Source organism: Dama dama, chromosome Y, assembly GCF_033118175.1.
Source record: "Dama dama isolate Ldn47 chromosome Y, ASM3311817v1, whole genome shotgun sequence".
Classification (NCBI taxonomy): domain Eukaryota; kingdom Metazoa; phylum Chordata; class Mammalia; order Artiodactyla; family Cervidae; genus Dama; species Dama dama.
The window spans coordinates 8,603,959-8,622,961 of record NC_083715.1 but is presented as its reverse complement, the minus strand read 5'-3'; the positions used below and the strand labels follow the sequence as shown (position 1 = coordinate 8,622,961).

General features: G+C 38.3%; 1 pseudogene; it reads right to left on the bottom strand.

Annotated features, from left to right (window-relative positions):
• Positions 1–15,378: 15,378 nt before the first annotated feature.
• On the bottom strand, positions 15,379–17,046 carry LOC133053563 (heat shock transcription factor, Y-linked-like; annotated as a pseudogene).
• Between the last annotated feature and the right edge of the window lie 1,957 nt (positions 17,047–19,003).

Here is a 19,003-nt window from a genome sequence, read left to right as displayed (position 1 = left end):
ACAGTCACAAAATTGTGTCCGACTCATTGCGACCCCATGAGCTGCAGCATGCCAGGCCTCCCTGCCCAACACCAACTCCCAGAGACCACCCAAACTCATGCCCATTGAGTCAGTGATGCCATCCAACCATGTCATTCTCTGTTGACCCCTTCTCCTCCTGCCTCAATCTTAGCCAGCATCAGTGTCTTTTCCAATGAGTCAACTCTTCACATTAGGTGGCAAAGTACTGGAGTTTCAGCTTCAGCATTAGACCTTCCAATAAACACCCAGGGATGATCTTCTTTAGGATTGACTGCATGGATCTCCTTGCAGTCCAGGGACTCTCAAGAGTCTTCTCCAACACCACAGTTCAAAAGCATCAACTCTTTGGCACTCAGCTTTCTTTATAGCCCAACTCTCATATCCATACATGATCACTGGAAAAACCATAGTGTTGACTAGGCGGACACTTGTCCACAAAGTCATGTCTCTGCTTTTTAGTATGCCAGCTAGTTTGGCTGTAACTTTCCTTCCAAGGAGTAAGCATCTTTTAATTTCAAAGCTGCAGTCACCATCTACAGTGCTTTTGGAGCCCCCCAAAATAAAGCTTCTTAAGGGTCCCTTTGACTGCAAGGAGATGACCAATCAATCCTAAGGGGAATCAACCCTAAGCATTCATTTGAAGGACTAATAGTGAAGCTGAAACTTCAGCATTTTGGCCAGCTGTTGCAAAGAGTGAAGTCACTGAAAAAAGACCATGATGCTTGGAAAGACTGATGACAGGATAAGGGAGTAATAAAGGATGGGATGGTTGAATGGTATCAGCAATACAATGGGCATGCATTTGAATAAACTCTGGGAGAGAGTGAAAGACAGAGAGACCTGTTGTGCTACAGTCCATGGCATCACATTAGAGTTGGAGACAACTTGTTGACAGAACAATGATGATCAAAGTCTCTAGAGTTACTTCTTAAAATCACTCCAAAATATACTTAATGAAAGTAGTAACAAATAACCATTAAGATGGTAATATAGAAGATGGTGTCATGCTTTGTGTTTTTTTGGTTTTTTTTTTTTTTGTTTGTTTGTTTTTTTAATATGGCAGCTACAGACTCTGAAAGAGAAAAATCTTAGAACTGAATAAATTTTAAGAAGTAGTTTTCAAGGAAAATTTTATCCCAGCAATAAACAATAAAGAACCCTTGTGACTATACTAATAGTAGACAAGTAAGTCTTTTAATAAAAAATGTTTTGAGACAAATGGCATTAAATATTATTATACAACATTTTTTAAAATTTATTTATTTTAGTAGGAGGGCAATTATTTTTGCCCTTTAGTTACCACAAAAACTAGTGGTTTTTGTCATACTTTGATATGATTCAGCCATGGGTTTATATGTGTTCCCCATCCTGAATCCCATCAGGATTAAAGTCTGGCTGAATACAATACAATTCTCAACTTTTAGACAGTGCACTTTTCCCAGTCAGTAGCACAAATTCCAGCATTTAAAATAAGTGATCCACAGGACTGGAAAAGGTCAGTTTTCATTCCAATCACAAAAGAAAGGCAATCCCAAAGAATGCTCAACCTACTGCACAATTGCACTCATCTCACATGCTAGTAAAGTAATGCTCAATATTCTCCAAGCCAGGCTTCAGCAATATGTGAACAGTAAAATTCCAGATGTTCAAGCTGGTTTTAGAAAAGGCAGAGGAGCCAGAGATCAAATTTCCAACATCCACTGGATCACAAAAAACCAAGAGAGTTCAAGAAAAAAAAAAAAAATCTATTCCTGCTTTACTTACTATGTCAAAGCCTTTGTGTGGATCACAATAAACTGTGGAAAATTCTGAAAGAGATGGGCATACCAGACCACCTGACCTGCCTCTTGAGAAACCTGTATGCAGGTCAGGAAGCAACACTTAGAACCAGACGTTGAACAACAGACTGGTTCCTAATGGGAAAAGGAATATGTCAAGGTTGTATATTGTCACCCTGCTTATTTAACTTATATGCAGAATACATCATGAGAAACACTAGGATGGAAGAAACATAAGCTGGAATAAAGATTGCCAGGAGAAATGTTAAAAACCTCAGATATGCAGATGACACCACCCTTATGGCAGAAATTGAGGATGAACTAAAAAGCCTCTTGATGAAAGTGAAAGAGGAGAGTGAAAAAAAGTTGACTTAAAGCTCAACATTCAGAAAACCAAAATCATGGCATCTGGTCACATCACTTCATGGGAAATAGATGGGAAACAGTGGAAACAGTGTCAGGCTTTAATTTCTTGGGGCTCCAAAGTCACTGCAGATGGTGATTGCACCAATGAAATTAAAAGACTTTCCTTGGAAGGAAAGTTATTACCAACATAGACAGCTTATTAAAAAGCAGAGACATTACATTGCCAACAAAGATCCATCTAGTCAAGGCTATGGTTTTTCCAGTGGTCATGAATGAATGTAATAGTTGGACTGTGAAGAAAGCTGAGTGCTGAAAAATTGATGCTTTTGAACTGTGGTATTGGAGAAGGCTCTTGAGAGTCCCTTGGACTGCAAGGAGATCCAACCAGTCCATCCTAAAGGAGATCAGTCCTGAGTGTTTATTGGAAGGACTGATGCTGAAGTTGAAACTCCAAGTCTTTGGCCACCTCATGTGAAGAGTTGACTCATTGGAAAAGACCGTGATGCTGTGAGGGATTGGGGGCAGGAGGAGAAGGGGACGACAGAAGATATGATCACTGGATGGCATCACCATCTCGATGGACGTGAGTTTGTGTAAACTCTGGGAGTTTGTGATGGACAAGGAGGCCTGGTGTGCTGCAATTCATGGGGTCACAAAGAGTCGGACATGACTGAGTGAACTGAACTGAACTGATCCTTGTACAGCATCTCAACTTTCAAATTACATTTATAATTTCCTACTTAGGATAGTTGTGAATATCAGAGGCTTACTATTATGTACTAAAACATAAAGGAATTCATGTTTCTATAAATTGGTGACATCAATTGATAACCCTTCTTTACTTTTAGAAAAAAAATAAAGGCAATCAAATGAAGTGGAATACTTATGGCTAGAGTCTGAACTTATTCTATCTAATTTAGCTCTGAATTTTAATTTTTGCTTTATGTTTTGTCTATATATACTAAATCAGTCCTTGGTGCACATTTTACTTGACATATGCACTGGTACACATTATACTTGACACATTTACTTGACATTTACTTTACAAATGCACTGTTGATGTATTGTCACTTGCCCAAGTTGGCCAAGGACTGACTCTCATTTTTCAATTTAAGAAGCAATTTGAAACTAGAGTATAATAGCTATACAATGTTTGTTACTTTCTGCTGTACCACAGTTTAAGTCAGCTATCTGTATATATACATGAGCCTCCCTTTTGAACAGCCCTCCCACCTGCTCTTGAGCCTCCTCTCCTACCCCACAATCCACTCCTCTAGGGCACCCCACAGCCCTGAGGAGGAGCTTTTCACTAGCTGCCTACTTCATACCTCATATTGTACATATGCCAGGGCATCTTGCTCAATTCGTGACACTCTCTCCTTCCACTTCTCTCTCCAAGTCTGTTCTTTACCTCTCCACTTCTTTTCCCACCCTTCAGATAGATTCTTCAGAGCCAGTTTTCCAGATTCCATATATATGCATTAATCTACAATATTAGATTTTCTCTTTCTGAATCACTTCACTCTGTATAATAGGCTCTAGATCCATCCATATCTCTAGAAATAATCCTTCCCCCCACTTTTTTATGTGTGAGAAATGCTCCATCCTGAGCATGTACCATACCGTCTTTATACATTCTTCAGTAGATGGACACATAGATTGCTTACATAACTTGTCTACTGTAAACCATATTGCAGTGAATACTGGTTGAATTTTATCACAGTGTTTTTTGGTATCTATTAAGGTGATCATATGGTTTTAATCTTTCAATTTGTTATCGTGTATCTGATGGGTTCATACACAGCTACTGCAGCTACTGGGGAATGTGTGTGCGTATCTGGGGAAAACCTCATTTCATAAAGCTGTTTGATACTTTTCTTGTGTTTGTTGGAGTCTTCTTGGGAGTATTTTGTTGAGGATGTTTGCATCTATGTTCATCTATGTGATTTTGGTCTATAATTTACCTTTTCTGTGTTATCTTTGGCTTTGCTATCGGGGTGATGCTGTACTTGTAGGATGAGTTTGCAGGTTTTCCTACCACTGTAGTATTTTGCAAGAGTTTTACAACTGCAGGTGTTAACATTATCTTAATGGTTCATAAAACACCTGTGATGTCATCTAGACCTTGAATGTTGCTAACTGGAAAAGTTTTCATAACAGTTTCAATATTAGTGCTTGTAATGCTGTGTTCATATTCTCTGTTTCCTTTAGTTCAGTTCCTAAGAATTAATCTAGGGCTCCCAGATTCTACACTTCATTGGCTTAAAGTTGTTTATTGTAGTCTCTCGTGATCCTTTGATATTTCCGTGGTATCAGTTATAATGTCTCCTTTCTCATCTATAACTTTTTGATTTGAGTGTTCTCCCTTCTTTTGTTGATGAACCTGGCACTCATGTTTATGTATTTTCTTCATGCTTTCCAAGAGCCCACTTTTAGTATTATTGATATTTGCTACTGTTTCCATCTTTTTTTCCCTTTCATTTCCTGTTCAATTCTCTAAGATATTTTTCCCCCCAAAACTAATTGTAGATACTATGTTTATCCTTCTTTCTCTAATTGCTTTAGTTGTTGGGTTGATTATTTGTTATAATCTTTACTGTTTAGTGTTTTATGCTTTTTCATAGATTTTATGCAATCACATTTTTATTGTCATTGGTTTGTATGAATATATATATGAAAATATATGAAATTATATATTATTTCCCTCTCTCTGATTTCTTCATTGATTTCTTGGTATTCATATATACCATGAAGAGGTATATACCTAAGCCTCAAGGTATTCATGCTTTTCAGTTTGTTCTTTGTTATTTATGTTTGTGTTTGTTTGTTTTTGTTTTGCACTCCCACCCTTGAATGACAGGTAAATAACAATATTTTGGTAAAAAAAAAAAATACTTGATACAATTTAGATTGTCTTAAATTCACCAAGGCCTGATTTGTGATTAAGTTTGTGCTTTATCCAAAAGCATTTCATTTGCCCTTGAGAAGAAACTGCATTCTGCTGGTTTTGGATGAAATTTACTTAAGTATCAATTAAACTGTCAGGTTTGTTGTGTTACCTAAAGTTTGTATTTCTTTTAATACTTCATTTTTAAATTGGAAGATAATTAGTTTCCAATGTTGTTTTGGCTTCTGTTGTACAAAGGCATGGATCAGCCTACAGTCCACATATGACAGTTATTGTGCTATTGTTCATTTGTTGTTGTTTGGTTGCTCCATGACCTTCTTAAATGTTTCTTGCATGATCTCCATTTATTTTCTTAGATGTTTGATCATCTTTAATATCGCCACTCTCAATTTTTCTTCAGTAACAATGTTTATTTCCTCTTTAATTATGTCTTATGCATTTTTACCTTGTTTCTTTGCCTGCAACATACTTTACTCTTTTCACATTTGTTTAGCTTACTATGTTAATGTTTTTTTCTTCCCAGGGTACAGGATTGTAGTACTTGCTTCCAATCTATGCAGAAAGTGGATAAGTTTGGTCCAGTGGCTAGTGTGTCCTTGGAGGCGGAGGGACTGGCAACTATATACTTGTGTGGCCACAGCTGATGCTTCTCTCTCTCATGGTAGAACCATGTCAGTGGGGTCTTTTGTAGGTATGTATGGATTTAGTCTAACTTTAGACAGTCCATCTGTGAGTGATTTGGCTTGTGTTTGTCTTGCTTTTTCTGTGGTGTGAGGCATCAGCTTTGCATAATATAGGCTTTTGGGTGGAATTGGTTCTTAGTTTCGGATGGAGGTCTTTATAGAGACTCTCACCAATTAATATTCACTGGAGCCAGGAATTCTCTGGTGGTCTATAATCCTTGATACTGTGTTGAAACCCTAGATGATCAGTCCCAACTTTTGGTCAGAGAATCAAGAACACGTAGTAAAAGATTAGACCGAGGAAAAAAAAGAAGACAGACAAATGTTAAGAAGTAAAAATCAAACCACAAGTAAAATAACACAAGCAATAATGACAATAGGAAAAAACACAGAATCAACAGTAGGACCAACCAAATAACTTGTAAGACATAAAACAATACCAGAGGAATCAGGTGGAGAGGGAGGTGGAAGGGGGGATCGGGATGGGGAATACATGTAAATCCATGGCTGATTCATGTCAATGTATGACAAAAAGCACTACAATGTTGTAAAGTAATTAGCCTTTAACTAATAAAAATAAATGAAAAAAAGTTTATAATGCAAAGAAGAAAAAAAAAAAAAAAAAACAACACCAGAGCAGAGTGCCACCTGAAGAATAAAGGCAAAAATCTGATGAAAATGACAAGAGTTGTCCCACAGAACAAGAGAAAATCACAGTTAATATAGAAATGTGTACCTATTAAAACAAAAATGACAAGAAACAACATCAACAAAAGGCACAGAAAGCGGGAAAACAAAGTATACAATAAATACATACTTGATTTAAACAATCTTAAAACACCTAATAAGCACCTGATCCTGGGTCTCAGATGGGGTTTTATAACAAGCTCTCCATGTTGTCACCAAGACCCTTGTGGAGCACCTGGGCCTGCCTTGGTGATCACAGGAGGAAGCGGTGCAGCTGCTTACACTGTAGTAACACTGGTGGTGTCAGTTTTGCAGAGGAGTCAGCAACGACGGGCAGAAAAGTTATGGCCCTAATGGGATCATTTTCTAGCCTGTGGTGGCAGAAGCATGAGTGGTAGTTCTGGCTAGTCTTCTTCTATTGCCTGATAGTAAGTCTTAGCATGTGGCAAGAGTGGGAAATTCAATTCTGTCACCACGTCCTCTGTGTGACTGAGCCCTAAGGTCCTGCTTCATTGTCAGTTTAGGATTTGTCAAAAGGCATTCCTTTCTACACACTTTGTCATCCCAGATCCATCATTCCATCTCCACATAGCCAAAAGCAGTTCCCTCCCAGGTTGGCTTTCTAAGTCCATGCTTCATCTTTCAGGCTGCATGCACACTAGTTGACCTGCATTGCAGTTTAGGGCATGCAGGACTACATCACACATTCTCTGTTTGATTCTCACTCTAGAAAAACTATTTCATCAGCATATTCACCTTGTGTCCTTTCAGTCAAAAGTAGTTTAAGTTTAGTGAGGTGACTTGCCTGAATCCTCAAGCTATTCCCTGTTTCTCCATCTCCCACCTCAAGACACAAGCGTGGTTCTTCTCCTCTCATCCTCTTTCTTCTATCTTCCCTCAATTCTTCCCAGTTATGTCTAGTTTCCATATAGTTCTCACTGTTGAGCAAGGTCTTCTGCTAATGTTCCTTGATGCTCTGGAGGAACTATCGCTTTATAGAAGGATTCTTTGTGATACCTCCATGGAGAGAATTGCACTCAATGTCCTCTTATTTTCTGCCAAATTGGAATATCTGATTTTTTTTCTAGGCAAGCTTTGTAATTCCTTTATGCATGCCAGTGAAATGACAAACTTTAGTTGACATGAATTAATCTGTTTGATGGGAGGTTACATACATACACATATAATTAATACATCATTGACTTTGCTGTTGTTGTTTTTAATTTATTTTTATTAGTTGGAGGCTAATTACAATATTGTAGTGGTTTTTGCCATACATTGACATGAATCAGCCATGGATTTGCATTTGTTCCCCATCCTGAATCCCCCTCCCACCTCCCTCCCCATCCCATCCCTCTGGATCATCCCAGTGCACCAGCCCCAAGCACTTGTCTCATGCCTCCAACCTGGACTGGTGATCTGTTTCACACTTGATAACACACATGTTTCAATGCTGTTCTCTCAAAACATCCCACCCTCGCCTTCTCCCATAGAGTCCAAAAGTCTGTTCTATACATCTGTGTCTCTTTTTCTTTCTTGCATGTAGGGTTATCGTTACCATCTTTCTAAATTCCATATATATGCGTTAGTATACTGTATTGGTGTTTATCTTTCTGGCTTACTTCACTCTGTGTAATGGGCTCCAGTTTCATTCATCTCATTAGAACTGATTCAAATGTATTCATTTTAAGGGTTGAGTAATATTCCATTGTGTATATGTACCACAGATTTCTTACCCATTGGTCTGCTGATGGGCATCTAGGTTGCCTCAGAATGGGAGAAAATAATAGCAAGTGAAGTATCATTGACTTTGGACATGCAAATAAGGACATTTATTTTTCCTGAAATTTCTGCAAGTGAGGAATTGTCATCAGCTTGAGGAAATATAGTTCTTTTCCATACAAGAGATGATAGAGGAATTGGGTTAAAAAATTCAGTTCCTGAAAATATCTAACTATTTGTCAAACTGTCCTGACATTTTCCCAGAGCACACATTCATTATTTCTGCTCTGGAGACTTAACTGCTTTAAGTGAGTGTCAAAGGTTAGAGACTGGCATGGGAATAATTTAATTCTTGTATAAGAAGTGCCCAGGAATGTACAGTTTGTAGATGATAGCTTGAAAAAGAGAGAGAGAGAGAAAAAAGAAAAAAAAAAAAAAAGAAAAAATCACACACACACATACACACACACACACACACACACACACACAACAGGCCGATGTAGTTAGTCATTTAATCTAATAGGTAAAACTTAATTGGAGTTTGGATCATAGAAAAAGCAAGGGGATTTCATGAAGTCATCGACATCTGCTTTATTGTCTCTGTTAATGGCTTAGATTGCATGTGAAAATGAGTCATATCTGACTCTTTGTGATCCCATGGACTGTAGCCTACCATTTGCTTCTCCAGGGGATCTTCTAGACACAGGGATCAAAACTGGGTCTGCAGATGATTTAACATCTGAGCCACCAGGGAAGCCCTTAATCTGTGTTGGTCACATGAATTGTGGGAAATTCTTAAAGAGAGAAGAATACCAGACAACCATACCTGTTTCCTGGGAAATGTGCATGCAGGTCAAGACACAACAGTTGGAATTGGACAAGGAAAAATGAATTGGTACAAAATAGGGAAGGAAATTCATCAAGACTATATATTGTCACCCAGCATATTTGACTTCTGTGCAGAGTACACCATGGAAAGTAACTTGGTGAAAGAATCTGAAATTGGAAACAAAATTACTGTGAGAAGTATTAATAACCTTAGTTATAAGATGACAACACACAAATGGCTGAAAAAAGCTAGGAACTAAAGAGCCTTCTGATGAAGTGTAAAGTGGAGAGTGGAAAAGCTGGATTAAAACTCAATATAAAAACAAACAAATGCAAAAATAAGATCATGGAATTTGGTCCAATTATTTTGAGATATATCAATGGGATACAATTGAATCAGTGACAGGTTTCACTTTCTTGATCTCCAATATCACTGTGGGAAGTGACCGCAGCCATGAAACTAAAAGGCACTTTCCCCTTGGATGAAAAGCTATGACCAATCTAGACACCATATAAAAAAGTTGAGAGATTACTGAGAAAGATCTGAGCAGTCAAAGTTGATTTTCAGGAGTAACCTATGGTGAAGGGAGTAGGACCACAAGAACTGAGTGCCAAAATACTGATGCTTTACAAGAGTCATGCTGGAGAAGACATGACAGTTCTGTGGTAAGCATGGAGTTCAAACTAGTAAAGCTGGAAAGAAATCACCTCTGACTATTCTCAGAAGCACTGATGCTGAACATGAAGAGCCAATATATCGGCCACCTGAGGCCAAGAGCAAAATCACTGGAAAGAAATTGATGCTGGGAAATATTGGGGGCAGGAAAAGAAGGGAACAACAGAGGGCGAGATGGCTGCAAAGCATCACTGACTCAAAGGTCATGAGTTTGAGAAAACTCTGGGAGATCTGAAGGGTGGGAGAGTCCAGGGTTCTTGCTGTACATGGAGTCACAAAGAGTCAGAGAAGACTAAGTGACTGAACAACATCAAATAATTGGTGTTGGCAGTGCTTGGAAGATGGTTCAGATAGCATGGTAACTCTGTCAGTGTACCTGGGAAGATAAGTGAGATTCAGGACAATTAGAAAGAACACAGATCTTGTCAGTTTCCTTCTTTTCCTCCCTCAAATTGTACTTCTCACAATGTCTTTTGAGAGCTTTCCAGAGAAGGAGAACTCCTGCGGAGTCATGCGGTATCCTGAGATGGAAACCTTATCCCACCTGCCACTTGGATCTACAACCTTGGTCTTAGGCAGAGGCAGGCATTGTCTCTAAATATCTGCTAGAGCTGCCCATCTTCTGATGTGTTAACAGGCATGGTATGTGACCTTAAGGATGGGGTGAGAGTTAAACAAATTTATGGCTTCTCAATCAAACTGTGTAATCCTGGGAGAAGCATCTTTGACTTGTTTATCCTGGTTGCCCTTAGGAATGCTTACAAGGGGCTACATTACTACGGATGAATGTAGGTAGGAGACTGGATCCATTTTGACTTTGCCACTTGCCTTCTCTGTGAACAGATCATTCCTCTTCTCTTAATGTCACTTTTTTTGTCTTCAGATGAAGTTTGAGGATTGTGAAAGAGTGTGAATGCATGTGAAAGCCCCATAAAACTGAAAACAGGGAATATACAGTTTCCCTGTTTGAAGCAGATCTCAAGACTTTTGGCTTTATAGATTTGCACTATCAGAGCATCTCAAATATTCATAAAATTCTTTTATGATGATTTCCACACATAGTTGCAGCCAGAAGTCCTGTATAGTCATCATCTTAGCAGTGTGGTGTGGCTTGGACATTTAAGGCATTATGTAAAAAGTATGTGGGCCATGTTATAACTTCTTTCTATTTTAACTGTCTTTCTGATGCACTTGGGAAGGGGGAAGGCAACTTCTACCTTGTGGGAACAGAATTCCAGATTTCATCCTTAATTTCTTTGATTCAAAAAAGTATTCTTCATTACTGGTGAGTGTACAGCCTCATATAGAAAGGTAGAATCTTATTACAAGACAGCCTGGCTGAAACTCCAGGTATCTACTTAGCCGTCTCTGGTACTGCCATATTAACATGTGGGTGTTTTGTTACTGCCAGACATAATAGACATCTAAGGCCCCACTTAACTTTTGCTGGGCTGATTGGGAGAGTACCATAGTTTTTAATAATGTTTGGGTGGAGTAGCTTGGTGATTATTGAAATGTTTTCAACCTTTGCAACTCACCCATTTGTCTTGCCCTTTGAAAGGTGAAAGCAGACTTTTGAACGGGCATTTTAATTTGTGCCTCTTTATGTTTTTGAATTAGCCATTTCATCAGCCAAAATCTCTAACACAAAATTCCAAAAGATGACCCAGACATACACTCACAAACACATCCTTAATGTGGTGCACACACACACATTCTTAATCTGGTGCAGACACACACACACAAGCACAATCACAATATTATATGCTCTAAACACAATAATGAAAGGAAAAGAAAACCCAGGGACTCACTGAAGGACACCTATGAACTGCACAGAGTTTCCCTGTTACTTGTTTCTAGGCTTAATGTTGGAAGTTATTTTGTAGTTGAATGATTTCATTCTAGTGACATTTTAAATCAGAATGTTTTGAGAGATATACCTTTGCTCTGCATCCCATGGGATCTTAGAATACTTTGCATGTGAGAGTATTCTGTGATTTGCTAAAATGAAAATAGTGTTGTAGGGTAACAATATTGAAGTCATATTGACCTCTTTAGGCCCTGCAGTTACACATTTGCTTGTTATATTTTAAGCATCCAATTTCATCATCTGAACTTCTCCCATCAATTTTTCTACTTTTCCCCAAATCTTCTGTATTTACCTCACTTAAATTTTTGTTTTCTTCTACTATATTAGGCACCAATTATAAAATAAACACATAAAGGAAAGAAAATTGAATTCATGTACAACGTTTCCCTAATGGATTGAGCTATTTTCTCTGTAAACTTTTGAGAATTAAAGATACTGATATGTTAAAGCCATATGGGAATTGACCACCAATGTAATATATCATGTAACCAGGCTTCCCTTGGTAGGACAATTGAAGTGCAGGTTAATAATATGCTTTCAGGAGGGGACCAAAACAGTAGCTTTTCAACATGTCCTTATCCATGCCTTATCCAAGCTATCACAGAGGACTAAGTGGATTAATCCTGTTCTTTTTGAGAAGGACCTGCCACTCAAAGCAGAACATGAAAATAAGGTAAAAGGGACTGAGAAGAAATAATCAGTACATGGCCTTGAAATAGAAGCTGGAATCACTTTAAGGTGATATTGCTCAAAGCATGTAAATCTGACTAAAGAGTAAGACACCTGAAATCTAAAACAAGACCATTGGATTTGGGGCTTGAAATGATAGCAAAGGATGCCAATTCCAATAACTCTTAAAGTTGCTGCAAAATGCTTACCTCTAAAGCATAGTATTCTCACCTACATTTAATGATATTTTCAGTGAAAGAAAAAGAGTGTGTTTGGTGGACCACTCCCTTATCTACAGAAATATTCCACAGATTTCATTGTCCATTAGCTGCAAGAATGAGAATAGTGAACTTAACTTGGGGTTGTCCTATGTGAGTTACCATACAAAAACAGGGATATGGCTTGATGTTGTCACCACTATCTAAAGGAATGGCCTCAAATCTGAGATTGCCAAGTTTTCTAAGTAATGTTGATGAGAATCTGGATAGTCCAACAAGCAGACACTCTGCTCAGAGTATTTTGTTGTAAAATGTATTCATGATCAGCCATTGATTTTGATCCCTGCTTACTCCATGACTTTTCTAGGTGATTAAAATGAATGATTCCTTTTTCTCTTTTCCCACACATATCTCTATAACTACTAATGAATTTTAGGGAACTGGGGCCTGAAACAACATGCTTAGAATGAGTTCTTATCGACTGTAAACTTCATGAGAGCAGCAATGATTTTATAATTTGAATTCCCACATTTGACATTCATGTAAATATAATAAATATTTATCAACTTGGAAAAATTTCTCAGTAAATAGTAAAGGTCAATTATGGTAATAGTGCAGGTTATAGGATGTTGTTGAGTAATGCATATAGCATTTGATTGGTTATTACATTTCTTTATTGATAATTCAGTAAGTACTTAAAATGTGTCATTTGCAGGCTTTAACTTTTAGCTAATGTGAAAGATACATAAGGAAAAGAGGGTAGACCAAAAACATATGAAAGGCCTGATATCTGTGCTCACCTTGGTAGGAGGACAAAGAGAAGTTCCTTCCAACCCCAAGAAAGAGTTTAGGCAAAGTTGAGGCAATCCCAAAGAATGCTCAGACTACCGCACAATTACACTCATCTCACATGCTAGTAAAGTAATGCTCAACATTCTCCAAGCCAGGCTTCAGAAATATGTGAACCAAGAATTTCCAGATGTTCAAACTGATTTTAGAAAAGGCAGAGGAACCAGAGATCAAATTGACGATGTCTGCTTGATCATAGAAAAAGCAAGAGAGTTCAAGAAAAAACATCTATATCTGCTTTATTGACTACGCCAAAGCCTTTGACAGTGTGGATCACAATAAACTGTGGAAAATTCTGAAAGAGATGGGAATACCAGATCACCTGACCTGCCACTTGAGAAATCTATATACAGGTCAGGAAGCAACAGTTAGAACTGGACATGGAAAAACAGACTGGTTCCAAATAGGAAAAGGAATACATCAAGGCTGTATATTGTCACCCTGCTTATTTAACTTATATGCAGAATACATCATGAGAAATGCTGGACTGGAAGAAGCACAAGTTGGAATCAAGATTGCCAGGAGAAATATCAATAACCTCAGATATTCAGATGACACCACCCTTATGACAGAGAGTGAAGAGGAACTAAAAAGCCTCTTGATGAAAGTGAAAGAGGTGAGTGAACAAGTTGGCTTAAAGCTTAACATTCAGAAAACTAAGATCATGGCATCTGGTCCCATCACCTCATGGGAATAGATGGGGAGACAGTGGAAACAGTCAGACTATTTTTTGGGGCTCCAAAATCACTGCAGATGGTGACCTCAGCCATGAAATTAAAAAAACACTTACTCCTTGGAAGGAAAGTGATGACCAACCTAGACAGCATATTAAAAAGCAGAGACATTACTTTGCCAACAAAGGCCTGTCTGGCCAAGACTATGGTTTTTCCAGTGGTCATGTATGGATATGAGAGTTGGACTGTGAAGAAGGCTGTGCACTGAAAAATTGATGCTTTTGAACTATGGTGTCGGAGAAGACTCTTGAGAGTCCTGGGTGTTCCAACTCGTTGAAAATGGTTGGGGGCAGGAGGAGAAGGGGACGACAGAGGATGAGATGGTTGGATGGCATCACCGACTCGATGGGCATGAGTATGAGTAAACTCTGGGAGTTGGTGATGGACAGGGAGGCCTGGCGTGCTGTGATTCATGGGGTCACAAAGAGTCGGACATGACTGAGTGATTGAACTGAACTGAACTGAACTGTGAGACGGGGCTTAGCATGACTGAAAGTAGTTTGTGTGATTGTAGCTCCAGAAGCAGAGTATAAGAGAACGATAATGAAATTACTATGGAAAACAGATATCATGTCTTCAAAAAAATTGTTAACCATGCTGATGTGCTGCAGTCACCACCAAGAATTTATTCTGCCTCTGTGGGAACAGATAAGCAACATCCAAACATTCATTAGGAAATATAGGGTGGAATCTTGGTGTCAGGAAATAAAGGCATGCCTTAAGGACAGCAGAGCAAAAGTGACCCCTAGAGTGGTCAATACCACTGGTAAAATACACATCTTGAGCTGTCCATGGGCAAGTCAGTGATTATGTCATGTTATCTTTGGTATCACAGTGATGGCATAATGGTGATTGTGATACTGGACATGCTACAATATCTATATTTTCAAGTACGAAATGAATTTCCATAATGAAGACAATCTGCTGTCTAATCTCTTAAAACTCTATCAATAACTTACACAATATAATGTAAGTGTGAATGCACCAAGGTACATACTGTGTATTTGCATTTGTTTTTGTTTCATTTGTATCTCTTCTTTCACCCATACCATCCTAATTAAGACACCCATTCATTTCAGCAGGGATGATTTCAGAGATCACTTTACACCCATTACCTCTTTTCCATTTGTTCTCATTTTCTTGCTTACAATCATTAGATCAGGTAACTTTACCCAGGACACATAACAAATGTTTTCCTGAACAGAAGAGTTTATAAAACAGTGTAGTGAAGTAGCCAGAAATTGATCTAAAACCTCATTTTACTCTTCATTGTTAAAAAATAGAAAATGAAACTATAAAAATGAACATGTAAACTTATTGTTCAATTACAAGAATTATATGTATTTGTTGACATCTGCCAACAGAAATTTTAATCTTCATTAGGCTCCATAACCTGACACTTATTTGGTAGGTCAGTTTGAATTAGCATGGTTTTCATATAATGATGACTGTTGATGACTTGACTTGAAAGAGATGAGGCAGATGTATAAGCGGTTGTTGGCACTGAGGACCATGAGTTACCTTTCTGTTGCAGATTAGGAAAAGGACTGCCATGGGCTGACATATTGCTGTACCTAATGGGATATTTAGAAGGCTCCACCATCAGTCCAGAATAACTGCTCTGTAATGAAGATATGATAGAGTTCTGAGAAGTAGATGTAGTTGTAGTAGCAATGTCCTCAACGTGGCCATTTACTTGAGTGTAGCTGCTATGTGAGTGCCAATTAAAAATGCTCAAGTGATTTAAAACAGCAGGTTGATCTAACACAGTCTGGTCTGTTTTTCTAACGGATATTGATGATGGGAAAGGTAAGTCACATGGAGATAGGGCATTTGTATTAGGGACTATCTGGCTGGTATAAGGCTTTTGTATGAAAGGCACACTTAAGCTTGTGGAGGCTGAAAATATACTCTCTCCACTAGTTTCATGAAGAAAATCAGATTTACGATTATCTATGTTGACTGTTGTTTTAACATGCTTCTTCTTGTAATCTTGAACTAATGAAGAAATTGGAGGCACATTGTTAATCCCAACTCTTCTTTTCATTCTTATTAAAAGGTGGGGATAGCTTCTTTTGAAATTTGGATTATAGTAAAGCTGCAACTAAAATAAAAGTATAAAATTATTTTGTTTCTTTATAAACCAAGGTAAAACTGACAAATTTAAACTATAAAAATGTATACCTTTAATGATACCAATTAAATAGCATCAAATAAAACATGGTCATTAGTAGTTTTAACAGTTCACATGTTAGAAACAATTATGCCCTTCAACTAAAAATGCTTTGTATATATGCAGTGAATACCACTTTAAGTAGCTTCAGGACTTGTATCCAGTTTCAAGTTGCTAGGAAGTTTTGTTATAGATCAAATATTTTAACCTCCAGCTGTTCTCAACTTCAGAAAATTAGATTTTTCAACAGTTTGCTCTCACAATTTTAACTTCCCTTTTAGCTACATATATGAACATGATTTTTAAGTCGCAGGTTTACTCTTACATATTGCCAAGAAGTGAAAATTTTGGAATACCTTGCTCAAAACAGAGATGTTGTTTTCTTCTTCCAGAAAGTCAGGTAGTGAAGCAGATCTTTGAAATGTTTGTTGCTTTTTACTAAACCCATAAAGGTTAAACTGCTGAACTAAACTTTTCATACTATTTGTTTCAGATACTCTGAAAGGTGCCTTTCTTTCCAAGACTTCTTTCTTGAAGAGTTCTTCATGGATCACTATACAGGTGCCACTCTCATCCCACCAAATAGATTTAAACTGATCACATTCAACTATTGTCCAGAGTTTTTGAGGAAATGTGAGTGAAAGAAAAGCATTCAACTGTTTCCAAGACAGAAAATGTGTAACTTGGCCCTTTTATCACAACTTCCTCATACAAAGCCTGAAAAGCATATTCTTCAATCATAGATATCAACACCTTGTCCCCAGTAAGTGTATAATCATAAAAAGAAGATCTAATGGAGGTTTCTGAATCAGTTGATTCATCTTTAGGAGGCACATCCTGAATTTCTGAAGAAATATGTTCCATCTCAGAGCAATCTTTCTTCAGATACTTTTCTCATTTTTCTGGTTTTACACATTGCAACTTCAAACACTGCTTGGCTGGCCTACAGAGATAAATTCTCTAGATCATCACAGTGGTTCTGAAAGTTGAAAAGCTGTGACATCACAAAATCACTGGTCTCCCAGCAATTGAAGGGTAGCTGTGACATCACAAAGTCACTGGTCTCCTAGCAATTGTTGGGTAGCATTCAACCAGTGTTTACTTCAGCATCATGTTAAAATACAGGCTGCTTACATAAATAGTAACCAAACCATGAAGCCTGCAAAATCTCATTCCTAAAGAATTTTTACACAGAAAAGTAACATCAAGAAATCTACTTGGTTTCTGAAATAAAAGTGATTTATCACCCTTCTATAAACATTCTTAATAGTCTGTACTGTTACCCAACCAAACTTGGGTCTACTGGCTTCTGTGTGATAAAATCAATCAACTGACTGTGGGTTTCAGTGAAAGCATATGTTTATTGCAGGACCAAGCAAGGTGTTCTAGCAGTTGATGCTTCAAAGATCCACACTCCCCAAATGGTTTCAGGGGAAGTATTTTAATGACGTATTGAGTTTGGGCCATGGGGTGTGTAATCAGTTTTGGGACATTCTACTAATGGCCTGATACTGAGGATATCAGGAGTCAACATAATCAACTGTCTGGTTCCAACTACTCTGTGGTATATGCACTTAAATTTCAGAAATATATATATATATATATATCTCACTGTGTTGGGTCTCAGTTGCATCACGTGCCATCTTCAGTCTTCATCATAGCATCGGGTCTTAGCTTTGGAAAGTGGGATCTAGTTCCCTGACTAGGGGATTGAACCCATGAATGTAAAATATTCCCTACTTAGAGTTATACACATTATGTATACAAGTGTATATTGACAGACTCCTAAAAAGGATTTTATGACTTTATGCTGAGAACTTTCAATCTGTAATTATTTAACCCAACTTTTCTTTTTATTCATTTATTTATTTTTTCAGTGGGTTTTGTCATACATTGACATGAATCAGCAATAGATTTACACGTATTCCCCATCCCGATCCCCCCTCCCACCTCCCTATCCACCAGATTCCTCTGGGTCTTCCCAGTGCACCAGGCCCGAGCACTTGTCTCATGTATCCCACCTCGGCTGGTGACCTGTTTCACCATAGATAGTATACATGCTGTTCTTTCGCAACATCCCACCCTCACCTTCTCCCACAGAGTTCAAAAGTCTGTTTTGTACTTCTGTGTCTTTTTTTCTGTTTTGCATATAGGGTTGTCGTTACCATCTTTCTAAATTCCATATATATGTGTTAGTATGCTGTAATGTTCTTTATCTTTCTGGCTTACTTCACTCTGTATAATGTAACCCAGCTTTTCTTATATAGTAATAATCCAGCTAAACATCGAGTAAGGCATCAATTAACCAACCTACTTTCCGAACCAGTGCCCTGCAAACTGTGTGTTGTGCTTAGTCTCTCAGTCGTCTCTGACTCTTTGTGACACCATGGACTGCAGTCTGCCAGGTTCCTCTGCCCATGGAGTTCTCCAGGCAAAAATACTGGAGTGAGTAGCCATTCCCTCCCTCCAGGGGATCTTCCAAACCCAGGGATTGATCCTGCACTGCAAGCAGTTTCTTTACACCCTGAGCCTACAGGGAACACCCAAAATACTGGAGTGGGTAGTCTATACTTTTTCCAGCAGATCTTCTTTACCCAGGAATTGAGCCAGGGTCTCCTGCACTGCAGGAGGAGTCATTACCAGTGGAACTACCAGGGAAGTCCTATGACCCATGAATCAAATCCAGCCAGCTAGGACTTCCCTGGCAGTCCAGTGATTAGGATTCCATGCTCGTAATGTAGAAGGCCTGGGTCTCATCCCTGGCCAGGGAAGATCCCACATGTTAGATGGTGTGTACAACCCTCCCCCCTGCAAAAAATCC